Source organism: Lissotriton vulgaris, chromosome 7 (assembly GCF_964263255.1).
Source record: "Lissotriton vulgaris chromosome 7, aLisVul1.2, whole genome shotgun sequence".
NCBI classification, from domain to species: Eukaryota; Metazoa; Chordata; class Amphibia; order Caudata; family Salamandridae; genus Lissotriton; species Lissotriton vulgaris.
In genome coordinates, this window is record NC_141695.1 from 1,371,372,565 (window position 1) to 1,371,385,048 (window position 12,484).

The 12,484-nt window shown below is 49.8% G+C and overlaps 1 protein-coding gene across 1 annotated transcript in view; it reads right to left on the reverse strand.

The window, feature by feature from the left end:
* Positions 1 to 10,867, reverse strand: part of SPN (sialophorin) — a 44,127-nt gene extending 33,260 nt beyond the window's left edge. The window contains exon 1 of the mRNA XM_086932069.1: positions 10,705 to 10,867. The gene's annotated coding sequence lies outside the window, so the exon portion shown is untranslated. The remainder of the gene's footprint in view (positions 1 to 10,704) is intronic.
* Positions 10,868 to 12,484: the final 1,617 nt, after the last annotated feature.

Below are 12,484 nucleotides of genomic sequence, written 5' to 3' on the forward strand. Positions count from 1 at the left end.
AGCTCCTCACACTGAGTATCACAAGCTCCTCAGATTATCGGTGTGCCTGGGAGCTCCTCACACTGAGTATCACAAATTCCTCACATTATCTGTGTGCCTGTGAGCTCCTCACACTGAGTATCACAAGCTCCTTTGATTATCAGTGTGCCTGTGAGCTCCTCACACTGAGTATCACAAGCTCCTCAGATTATCGGTGTGCCTCTGAGCTCCTCACACTGAGTATCCCTAATGCTGTGACAGCCTCAGACTAAATTGAATGACTGACTGCTTATTTGCTCCCAACTGTTCACACTGTGTGTGCTCGTGAGCTCCTCACACTGAATATGTCAAACTACTCACACTGTTGCCTCTGAGCTTCTCACACCGAGTATCCCAGACTAATCACATGTTGTGTCCGTGAGCTCCTCACACTGAGTATCACAAGCTCCTCACACTAACTAACCCAAACTCCTCACACTGCGTGCCTGTGAACTCCTCACACTGATTAACCCAATCTTCTCACACTGTCTGTATGCCAGTGAACTCCTCAGACTGAGTATCCCACGATCATCACACTGTGTGCCTGTGAGCTCCTCACACTGAGTATCACAAGCTCCTCAGATTATCGGCGTGCCTGTGAGCTCCTCAAACTGAGTATCACAAACTCCTCACATTATCGGTGTGCCTGTGAGCTCCTCACATGGAGTATCACAAGCTCCCCACATTACCGGTGTGCCTGTGAGCTCCTCACTCTGAGTATCACAAGCTCCTTAGATTATCGGTGTGCCTGTGAGCTCCTCACACTGAGTATCACAAGCTCCTGAGATTATCGGTGTGCCTGTGAGCTTCTCACACTGAGTATCAAAAGCTGCTCAGATTATTGGCGTGCCTGTGAGCTCCTCACACTGAGTATCACAAGCTCCTCAGATTATCGGTGTGCCTGTGAGCTCCTCACACTGAGTATCACAAACTCCTCAAATTATCGGTGTGCCTGTGAGCTCCTCACACTGAGTATCACAAGCTCCTCACATTATTGGTGTGCAGTGAGATCCTCACACTGAGTATCACAATCTCCTCACATTATCTGTGTGCCTGTGAGCTCCTCACACTGAGTATCACAAGCTCCTCACATTATCTGTGTGCCTGTGAGCTCCTCACACTGAGTATCACAAGCTCCTCACATTATCTGTGTGCCTGTGAGCTTCTCACACTGAGTATCACAAGCTCCTGAGATTATCGGTGTGCCTGTGAGCTCCTCACACTGAGTATCGCAAGCTCCTCACATTATGGGTTTGCCTGTGAGCTCCTCACACTTAGTATCACAAGCTCCTCGGATTATCGGTGTGCCTGTGAGCTCCTCACACTGAGTATCGCAAGCTCCTCAGATTATTGGTGTGCCTGTGAGCTCCTCACACTGAGTACAACAAGCTCCTCACATTATCTGTGTGCCTGTGAGCTCCTCACACTGAGTATCACAAGCTCCTCACATTATCTGTGTGCCTGTGAGCTCCTCACACTGAGTATCACAAGCTCCTCAGATTATCGGTGTGCCTGTGAGCTCCTCACGCTGAGTATTACAAGCTCCTCACCTTATTGGTGTGCATGTGAGCTCCTCACACTGAGTATCACAAGCTCCTCAGATTATCAGTGTGCCTGTGAGCTCCTCACACTGAGTATCGCAAACTCCTCAGATTATTGGTGTGCCTGTGAGCTCCTCACACTGAGTATTGCAAACTCCTCAGATTATTGGTGTGCCTGTTAGCTCCTCACACTGAGTATCACAAGCTCCTCAGATTATCGGTGTGCCTGGGAGCTCCTCACACTGAGTATCACAAGCTCCTCACATTATCTGTGTGCCTGTGAGCTCCTCACACTGAGTATCACAAGCTCCTTTGATTATCAGTGTGCCTGTGAGCTCCTCACACTGAGTATTACAAGCTCCTCACAGTATCTGTGTGCCTGTGAGCTCCTGACACTGAGTATCACAAACTCCTCAGATTATCGGTGTACCTGTGAGCTCCTCACACTGAGTATCACAAGCTCCTCAGATTATTGGTGTGCCTGTGAGCTCCTCACATTGAGTATCCCTAATGCTGTGACAGCCTCAGACTAAATTGAATGACTGACTGCTTATTTGCTCCCAACTGTTCACACTGTGTGTGCTCGTGAGCTCCTCACACTGAATATGTCAAACTACTCACACTGTTGCCTTTGAGCTTCTCACACCGAGTATCCCAGACTAATCACATGTTGTGTCCGTGAGCTCCTCACACTGAGTATCACAAGCTCCTCACACTAACTAACCCAAACTCCTCACACTGCGTGCCTGTGAACTCCTCACACTGATTAACCCAATCTTCTCACACTGTCTGTATGCCAGTGAACTCCTCAGACTGAGTATCCCACAATCATCACACTGTGTGCCTGTGAGCTCCTCACACTGAGTATCACAAGCTCCTCAGATTATCGGCGTGCCTGTGAGCTCCTCAAACTGAGTATCACAAACTCCTCACATTATCGGTGTGCCTGTGAGCTCCTCACATGGAGTATCACAAGCTCCCCACATTACCGGTGTGCCTGTGAGCTCCTCACTCTGAGTATCACACGCTCCTTAGATTATCGGTGTGCCTGTGAGCTCCTCACACTGAGTATCACAAGCTCCTGAGATTATCGGTGTGCCTGTGAGCTTCTCACACTGAGTATCACAAGCTCCTCAGATTATTGGCGTGCCTGTGAGCTCCTCACACTGAGTATCACAAGCTCCTCAGATTATCGGTGTGCCTGTGAGCTCCTCACACTGAGTATCACAAACTCCTCAGATTATCGGTGTGCCTGTGAGCTCCTCACACTGAGTATCACAAGCTCCTCACATTATTGGTGTGCAGTGAGATCCTCACACTGAGTATCACAATCTCCTCACATTATCTGTGTGCCTGTGAGCTCCTCACACTGAGTATCACAAGCTCCTCACATTATCTGTGTGCCTGTGAGCTCCTCACACTGAGTATCACAAGCTCCTCACATTATCTGTGTGCCTGTGAGCTTCTCACACTGAGTATCACAAGCTCCTGAGATTATCGGTGTGCCTGTGAGCTCCTCACACTGAGTATCGCAAGCTCCTCACATTATGGGTGTGCCTGTGAGCTCCTCACACTTAGTATCACAAGCTCCTCGGATTATCGGTGTGCCTGTGAGCTCCTCACACTGAGTATCGCAAGCTCCTCAGATTATTGGTGTGCCTGTGAGCTCCTCACACTGAGTACAACAAGCTCCTCACATTATCTGTGTGCCTGTGAGCTCCTCACACTGAGTATCACAAGCTCCTCACATTATCTGTGTGCCTGTGAGCTCCTCACACTGAGTATCACAAGCTCCTCACATTATGGGTGTGCCTGTGAGCTCCTCGCACTTTGTATCACAAGCTCCTCAGATTATCGGTGTGCCTGTGAGCTCCTCACACTGAGTATCGCAAGCTCCTCAGATTATTGGTGTGCCTGGGAGCTCCTCACACTGAGTATCGCAAGCTCCTCAGATTATCGGTGTGCCTGTGAGCTCCTCACGCTGAGTATTACAAGCTCCTCACCTTATTGGTGTGCCTGTGAGCTCCTCACACTGAGTATCACAAGCTCCTCAGATTATCAGTGTGCCTGTGAGCTCCTCACACTGAGTATCGCAAACTCCTCAGATTATTGGTGTGCCTGTGAGCTCCTCACACTGAGTATCACAAACTCCTCAGATTATTGGTGTGCCTGTTAGCTCCTCACACTGAGTATCACAAGCTCCTCAGATTATCGGTGTGCCTGGGAGCTCCTCACACTGAGTATCACAAATTCCTCACATTATCTGTGTGCCTGTGAGCTCCTCACACTGAGTATCACAAGCTCCTTTGATTATCAGTGTGCCTGTGAGCTCCTCACACTGAGTATTACAAGCTCCTCACATTATCTGTGTGCCTGTGAGCTCCTGACACTGAGTATCACAAACTCCTCAGATTATCGGTGTGCCTGTGAGCTCCTCACACTGAGTATCACAAGCTCCTCAGATTATTGGTGTGCCTGTGAGCTCCTTACATTGAGTTTAACAAGCTCCTCAGATTATCGGCGTGCCTATGAGATCCTCACACTGAGTATCACAAGCTCCTCAGATTATCGGTGTGCCTCTGAGCTCCTCACACTGAGTATCACAAATTCCTCAGATTATCGGTGTGCCTGTGAGCTCCTCACACTGAGTATCACAAGCTCCTCACATTATTGGTGTGCAGTGAGATCCTCACACTGAGTATCACAATCTCCTCACATTATCTGTGTGCCTGTGAGCTCCTCACACTGAGTATCACAAGCTCCTCACATTATCTGTGTGCCTGTGAGCTCCTCACACTGAGTATCACAAGCTCCTCACATTATCTGTGTGCCTGTGAGCTTCTCACACTGAGTATCACAAGCTCCTGAGATTATCGGTGTGCCTGTGAGCTCCTCACACTGAGTATCGCAAGCTCCTCACATTATGGGTGTGCCTGTGAGCTCCTCACACTTAGTATCACAAGCTCCTCGGATTATCGGTGTGCCTGTGAGCTCCTCACACTGAGTATCGCAAGCTCCTCAGATTATTGGTGTGCCTGTGAGCTCCTCACACTGAGTACAACAAGCTCCTCACATTATCTGTGTGCCTGTGAGCTCCTCACACTGAGTATCACAAGCTCCTCACATTATCTGTGTGCCTGTGAGCTCCTCACACTGAGTATCACAAGCTCCTCACATTATGGGTGTGCCTGTGAGCTCCTCGCACTTTGTATCACAAGCTCCTCAGATTATCGGTGTGCCTGTGAGCTCCTCACACTGAGTATCGCAAGCTCCTCAGATTATTGGTGTGCCTGGGAGCTCCTCACACTGAGTATCGCAAGCTCCTCAGATTATCGGTGTGCCTGTGAGCTCCTCACGCTGAGTATTACAAGCTCCTCACCTTATTGGTGTGCCTGTGAGCTCCTCACACTGAGTATCACAAGCTCCTCAGATTATCAGTGTGCCTGTGAGCTCCTCACACTGAGTATCGCAAACTCCTCAGATTATTGGTGTGCCTGTGAGCTCCTCACACTGAGTATCACAAACTCCTCAGATTATTGGTGTGCCTGTTAGCTCCTCACACTGAGTATCACAAGCTCCTCAGATTATCGGTGTGCCTGGGAGCTCCTCACACTGAGTATCACAAGCTCCTCACATTATCTGTGTGCCTATGAGCTCCTCACACTGAGTATCACAAGCTCCTTTGATTATCAGTGTGCCTGTGAGCTCCTCACACTGAGTATTACAAGCTCCTCACATTATCTGTGTGCCTGTGAGCTCCTGACACTGAGTATCACAAACTCCTCAGATTATCGGTGTGCCTGTGAGCTCCTCACACTGAGTATCACAAGCTCCTCAGATTATTGGTGTGCCTGTGAGCTCCTCACATTGAGTTTAACAAGCTCCTCAGATTATCGGCGTGCCTATGAGCTCCTCACACTGAGTATCACAAGCTCCTCAGATTATCGGTGTGCCTCTGAGCTCCTCACACTGAGTATCACAAACTCCTCAGATTATCGGTGTGCCTGTGAGCTCCTCACACTGAGTATCACAAGCTCCTCACATTATTGGTGTGCAGTGAGATCCTCACACTGAGTATCACAATCTCCTCACATTATCTGTGTGCCTGTGAGCTCCTCACACTGAGTATCACAAGCTCCTCACATTATCTGTGTGCCTGTGAGCTCCTCACACTGAGTATCACAAGCTCCTCACATTATCTGTGTGCCTGTGAGCTTCTCACACTGAGTATCACAAGCTCCTGAGATTATCGGTGTGCCTGTGAGCTCCTCACACTGAGTATCGCAAGCTCCTCACATTATGGGTGTGCCTGTGAGCTCCTCACACTGAGTACAACAAGCTCCTCACATTATCTGTGTGCCTGTGAGCTTCTCACACTGAGTATCACAAGCTCCTGAGATTATCGGTGTGCCTGTGAGCTCCTCACACTGAGTATCGCAAGCTCCTCAGATTATTGGTGTGCCTGTGAGCTCCTCACACTGAGTACAACAAGCTCCTCACATTATCTGTGTGCCTGTGAGCTCCTCACACTGAGTATCACAAGCTCCTCACATTATCTGTGTGCCTGTGAGCTCCTCACACTGAGTATCACAAGCTCCTCACATTATGGGTGTGCCTGTGAGCTCCTCGCACTTTGTATCACAAGCTCCTCAGATTATCGGTGTGCCTGTGAGCTCCTCACACTGAGTATCGCAAGCTCCTCAGATTATTGGTGTGCCAGGGAGCTCCTCACACTGAGTATCGCAAGCTCCTCAGATTATCGGTGTGCCTGTGAGCTCCTCACGCTGAGTATTACAAGCTCCTCACCTTATTGGTGTGCCTGTGAGCTCCTCACACTGAGTATCACAAGCTCCTCAGATTATCAGTGTGCCTGTGAGCTCCTCACACTGAGTATCGCAAACTCCTCAGATTATTGGTGTGCCTGTGAGCTCCTCACACTGAGTATCACAAACTCCTCAGATTATTGGTGTGCCTGTTAGCTCCTCACACTGAGTATCACAAGCTCCTCAGATTATCGGTGTGCCTGGGAGCTCCTCACACTGAGTATCACAAGCTCCTCACATTATCTGTGTGCCTGTGAGCTCCTCACACTGAGTATCACAAGCTCCTTTGATTATCAGTGTGCCTGTGAGCTCCTCACATGAGTATTACAAGCTCCTCACATTATCTGTGTGCCTGTGAGCTCCTGACACTGAGTATCACAAACTCCTCAGATTATCGGTGTGCCTGTGAGCTCCTCACACTGAGTATCACAAGCTCCTCAGATTATTGGTGTGCCTGTGAGCTCCTCACATTGAGTTTAACAAGCTCCTCAGATTATCGGCGTGCCTATGAGCTCCTCACACTGAGTATCACAAGCTCCTCAGATTATCGGTGTGCCTCTGAGCTCCTCACACTGAGTATCACAAGCTCCTCACATTATAGGTGTGCCAGTGAGCTTCTCACACTGAGTATCCCAGACTCATCACACTCTCTGCTCATGATTTCCTCACTCTGGATATGCCCAGCTCATCACACTGAGTATCCCAAGGTCCTCGTGCTGTCTCCGTGCCATGAACTCCTCACATTGAGAATCCCAAGCTCTTCACAGTGTGCTCGCGAGCTCCTCACACTGTGGGTGCCCCCAAATCTCATCCGTCCTGCCATGCTCCCCTCATTCCCAGACCACGCGTGCATCCCCACTGACCACTCTACAATGAGTCCATGTGCCTCAAGCTTCTCACACTCATGGCAACCTTTGCTCTCTGGGTATTTCGGGCGCCCGCGTTCCTCACACTGCTTGTCCACGTGTGCAAAGCTTTGGACACTCTCAGCACATGCCCCTAATGCCCTGACATTGTCTGTCCATGCACGTGTCTCGGGATCTGCACTCTGTTTACTCATGTCCATGATACCAGTGCTTAATTCGTGAAAGAAAAAATAAGAAATAAATGACGGTGCCCAAAGTTTTTCTCAGAAGCCAGCGACTGGCTCTATCGAAGATCAGGATGCCGAGTACCCGGACTGCGTAGTCTTGATTTCACCCCATGCCTCTTTCACCCACCAGCGGATACTCCCTGCCCCTGTATCTCACTCTTTCAGGCTCTTTTTCATCACTGCTTCTATCTTTGTCACTCTTTTTCCATCTTTCTCTTCCGTCCTATTCCCCCTGTTGTGTTTTTCTCTATTTTTTCGTGGGTCAAAACTTGAGAGAAAAAATAAGGGCAAGTTCCAAAAAAGTAGCGCCAGTGGGCCCCACCTGCAACCACTGGATCACAGAAAACCGTGCCTAATACCCTCACACTCTCTGCCCATGTGTCCCGGGCTCTACACACTATCTACTCCTGTCCCCGATACCCTCACACTGTCTGCCCATGTGTCCCAGGCTCTACACACTATCTACTCCTGTCCCCGATACCCTTACCCTGTCTGCCCATGTATATCTACTCCTGTCCCCCATACCCTCACACTGTCTGCCCATGTACCCCAGGCTCTGCACACTATCTACTCCTGTCCCCAATACCCTCACACTCTCTGCCCATGTGTCCCAGGCTCTGGACACTGTATACTCCTGTCCCCAATACCCTCACACTGTCTCCCTATGTGCCACAGGCTCTGCACACTATTTACTCCTGTCCCCAATACCCTCACACTCTCTGCCCATGTGTCCCAGGTTCTGCACACTATCTACTCCTGTCCCCGATACCCTCACCCTGTCTGCCCATGTGTATCTACTCCTGTCCCCGATACACTGACCCTGTCTGCCCATGTGTCCCAGGCTCTGCACACTATCTACTCCTGTCCCTTATACCCTCACACTCTCTGCCCATGTGCATCTACTCCTGTCCCCGTTACCCTCACCCTGTCTTGCCCATGTGTCCCAGGCTCTGCGCACTGTCTACTCATGTCCCCAATACCCTCACACTCTCTGCCCATGTGCCCCAGGCTCTGCACACTATGTACTCCTGTCCCCAATACCCTCACACTCTCTGCCCATTTGTCCCAGGCTCTGCACACTATCTACTCCTGTCCCCGATATCCTCACCCTGTCTGCCCATGTGTATCTACTCCTGTCCCGATGCACTGACCCGGTCTGCCCATGTGTCCCAGGCTCTGCACACTATCTACTCCTGTCCCCGATACCTTCACCCTGTCTGCCCATGTGTATCTACTCCTGTCCCCGATATACTGACCCTGTCTGCCCATGTGTCCCAGGCTCTGCACACTATCTACTCCTGTCCCCAATACCCTCACACTCTCTGCCCATGTGCATCTACTCCTGTCCCCAATACCCTCACCCTGTCGTGCCCATGTGTTCCAGGCTCTGCACACTGTCTACTCCTGTCCCCAATACCCTCACACTCTCTGCCCATGTGTCCCAGGTTCTGCACACTATGTACTCCTGTCCCCAATACCCTCACCCTGTCGTGCCCATGTGTTCCAGGCTCTGCACACTGTCTACTCCTGTCCCCAATACCCTCACACTCTCTGCCCATTTGTCCCAGGCTTTGCACACTATCTACTCCTGTCTCCGATATCCTCACCCTGTCTGCCCATGTGTATCTACTCCTGTCCCCGATACACTGACCCGGTCTGCCCATGTGTCCCAGGTTCTGCACACTATCTACTCCTGTCCCCAATACCCTCACCCTGTCTGCCCATGTGTCCCAGGCTCTGCACACTATCTACTCCTGTCCCCGATACCCTCACCCTGTCTGCCCATGTGTCCCAGGCTCTGTACACTATCTACTCCTGTCCCCGATACCCTCACCCTGTCTGTCCATGTGTCCCAGGCTCTGCACACTATCTACTCCTGTCCCCGATACCCTCACCCTGTCTGCCCATGTGTCCCAGGCTCTGCACACTATCTACTCCTGTCCCCGATACCCTCACCTTGTCTGCCCATGTGTCCCAGGCTCTGCATACTATTTACTCATGTCCCCGATACCCTCAAACTGTCTGCCCATGTGCCCCAAGTTCTGCACACTATCTACTCCTGTCCCCGATACCCTCACCCTGTCTGCCCATGTGTCCTGGCCTCTACACACTATCTACTCCTGTCCCGATACCCTCACACTTTCTGCCCATGTGTCCCATGGTCTGCACACTATCTACTCCTGTCATGATACCCTCACGCTGTCTGCCCAGGTGTTCCAGGATCTACACACTACATACTCCTCTCCTGATACCCTCACACTGTCTGCCCATCAGTATCTACTCATGTCCCCATACACAAACCCTGTCTGCTCACTTGTCCTGGGCTCTACACACTATCTACTCCTGTCCCGATACCCTCACACTGTCTGTCCATGTGTCCCAGGCTCTGCAGACTATTTACTCCTGTCCCGATACCCTCACACTGTCTGTCCATGTGTCCCAGGCTCTGCACCCTACCTACTCCTGTTCTGATACCCTCATACTGTATGCCCATGTGTCCCGGGCTCTGCACACTATCTACTCCTGTTCTGATACCCTCACACTGTCTGGCCATGTGTCCCGGGCTCTGCACACTATCTACTCCTGTCCCGATACCCTCACACTGTCTGGCCTTGTGTCCTGGGATCTGCACACTATCTACTCCCGTCCCTAGTACCCTCACACTGTCTGCTCATGTGCCCCAGGCTCTGCACACCATTTACTCCTGTCCCCAATACCTTCACACAGTCTGCCCATGTGTCCCAGGCTCTGCACACTATCTACTCCTGTTCCCAGTACCCTCACACGTTCTGCCCATGTGTCCCTGGCTCTGCACACTATATACTCCTGTTCCCAATACCCTCACACGGTCTGCCCATGTGCTCCAGGCTCTGCACACTATTTACTCCTGTCCCCAATACCCTCACACAGTCTGCCATCTGTCCCGATTTCTCGCATTCACTTTCCCTTGACCCCTACTCACACCCCTTTCTCTTTCTTCAGCACTCTATTTTCCCTATATTTCACTGAACTTCTTTTTTTCTGTTCCTCAGCCTCTTCCACTCGCCTTCTCTATAAGGTTTTCTGTCACTCCCTTACCTTCTCGCAATTCTTTTATTCTTTAAGTCTCTTCCACCCCATCACTCACTTTCGTTCCCTCTATTCTCGTCTCAGTCTTTATTTCCTTCAACCCTGTCTCCCTTTGTCCACCTCCACCTGATCAGATTCCAGCCCCGCTCTTGGCACTCACCTCAGGTGTGAGTGCGCTCACCGTGGCCGTTGAGGGGCCGTTGGCACCCTTTCCTGCCCGTGTTGGTAGACCCTCGACTAAGAGATGCTCGGTATAGAAGTCACCCCTGGTCTCGATTGTGGTTTCCTCAAATGTGCAATTCTACATTACACCAAGCTGCAGTGAGAGCGTGCGCAGCTTACTTCCTGTCGGTTACTTAAGGGGAAAGCAAGACGAAGCACTTATAGGAAGTGACTAGCCAAGCCCAGATGTCGAGTGATAAACGTCAGGCCAGAAGCGTGGTTTGTAACGGCTTTCCTACGGTAAAGGATAAACAGAGTTTTTAAGAGAACGTCTCAGCAGAACATCTAATCTATCACAGAATTGTCCAATCGATCTCAAAACTTTCAGATCTATAATATTTCCAATTGATTACAAAACCTTTCAATATATCACAGAGCCTTAACATCGGTGCAGGCATTTCTGATCTTCCAATATGCTATTTAATTCTGTAATCAACCTGCAACCCACACTGTATTTCCAAGCACCCTAAACTGTTTTAGAACCACCAAATATATGGCGGACCATTCAGACTATCTAAAAATCTGTAGAAAATGTGCATCACTTTAAACTGATTATGAACATTTTTAATCTATCAGTATAAAATGCTATCTATCTCAGTGCTTTTACATCAGTTTTTAGAATTGTCCAGTTTATTGTCAAAAGATCTAATCTATTGCAGACTCGTACATCACATAACCTTATAATGCATTGCAGAACTTTATGTTCAACTGAATATCTTTCCATTCTTTTGTACCATCTTTAATTTACCTCAGAAGCTTCTCACCTATTAACAAGCGACATCCCAGTCTAGTGCAGAGCCCTGTAATAGATTTTTGAACTCCATAAGACCATGCAAATGAGTTACAGTCATCTTGTGATTCCGCCAGTGCACTTTTTGGACTGGGATGCAGTGGGACACTTGCATTTTGTGCAGTGGCAGCAGGCTCGGTTTTGGGTGGCGGTGCGAAGGTGGGGGGTGAAAGAAAAAGAAAAGTACCTCCTCACCGTGTCTCTCCTCTGTTATTTCTCTCCTCATCCGGTCGGAATTGGAAGTTCCCAGGCTCCCATAAACCAATCACAATGCTGCAATGCAGCTCTTTGATTGTTCTGAGTGCCGTGGTGCGGTGCTCAGATGGGTAACTGGAACTGGGAATACAGGCTGGGTGGAGAATATGCATAGTGCGCATGACTGTTTGGCTGGCCCAAGATGGCTGTCCAAACTGTCTTGCGCATTTAGAGAGTGCCCGCCACTCCTCTCCCTGCTCTATGAGCAGAGCAGCAGCAGGACATTTTTTTATACTAACCTAGAGTTCTTATCATTTTATTTTTCCCACGGCTTTAGCGGAGGAGCCGCCACTGATTTTGTGGTCAGGGATTTTGCCTGCTGCGTTCCCATTTCTCTTGCAGCTCAGTTTTTTCGCCTGAGCGGTGTTTCTCCCAGACATCAAGGTTCTATATTTTCCTACTACAGTACCATTTGTTTACACTGCACTTGGGGTTTTTAGTTCAGCTGGTCACTTGGTCCTTTGGTCATGAAGACAGCAAACTTGTTACAGGTGCTGGATGTCTTGTAGGAGATGGAGAGTATGAGTTGGGTATCATCTGTGTACCAAAGGACGTTAATGTCTTGGGTGCGGCTGATGCTAGCAAGACGGCTCATACAGGTGTTCAGGAAGAGCAGGCTTAGAGATGATCCTTACCCTACCCCACAGTTGAGTTTGAGGGATCCAGAGAGTAG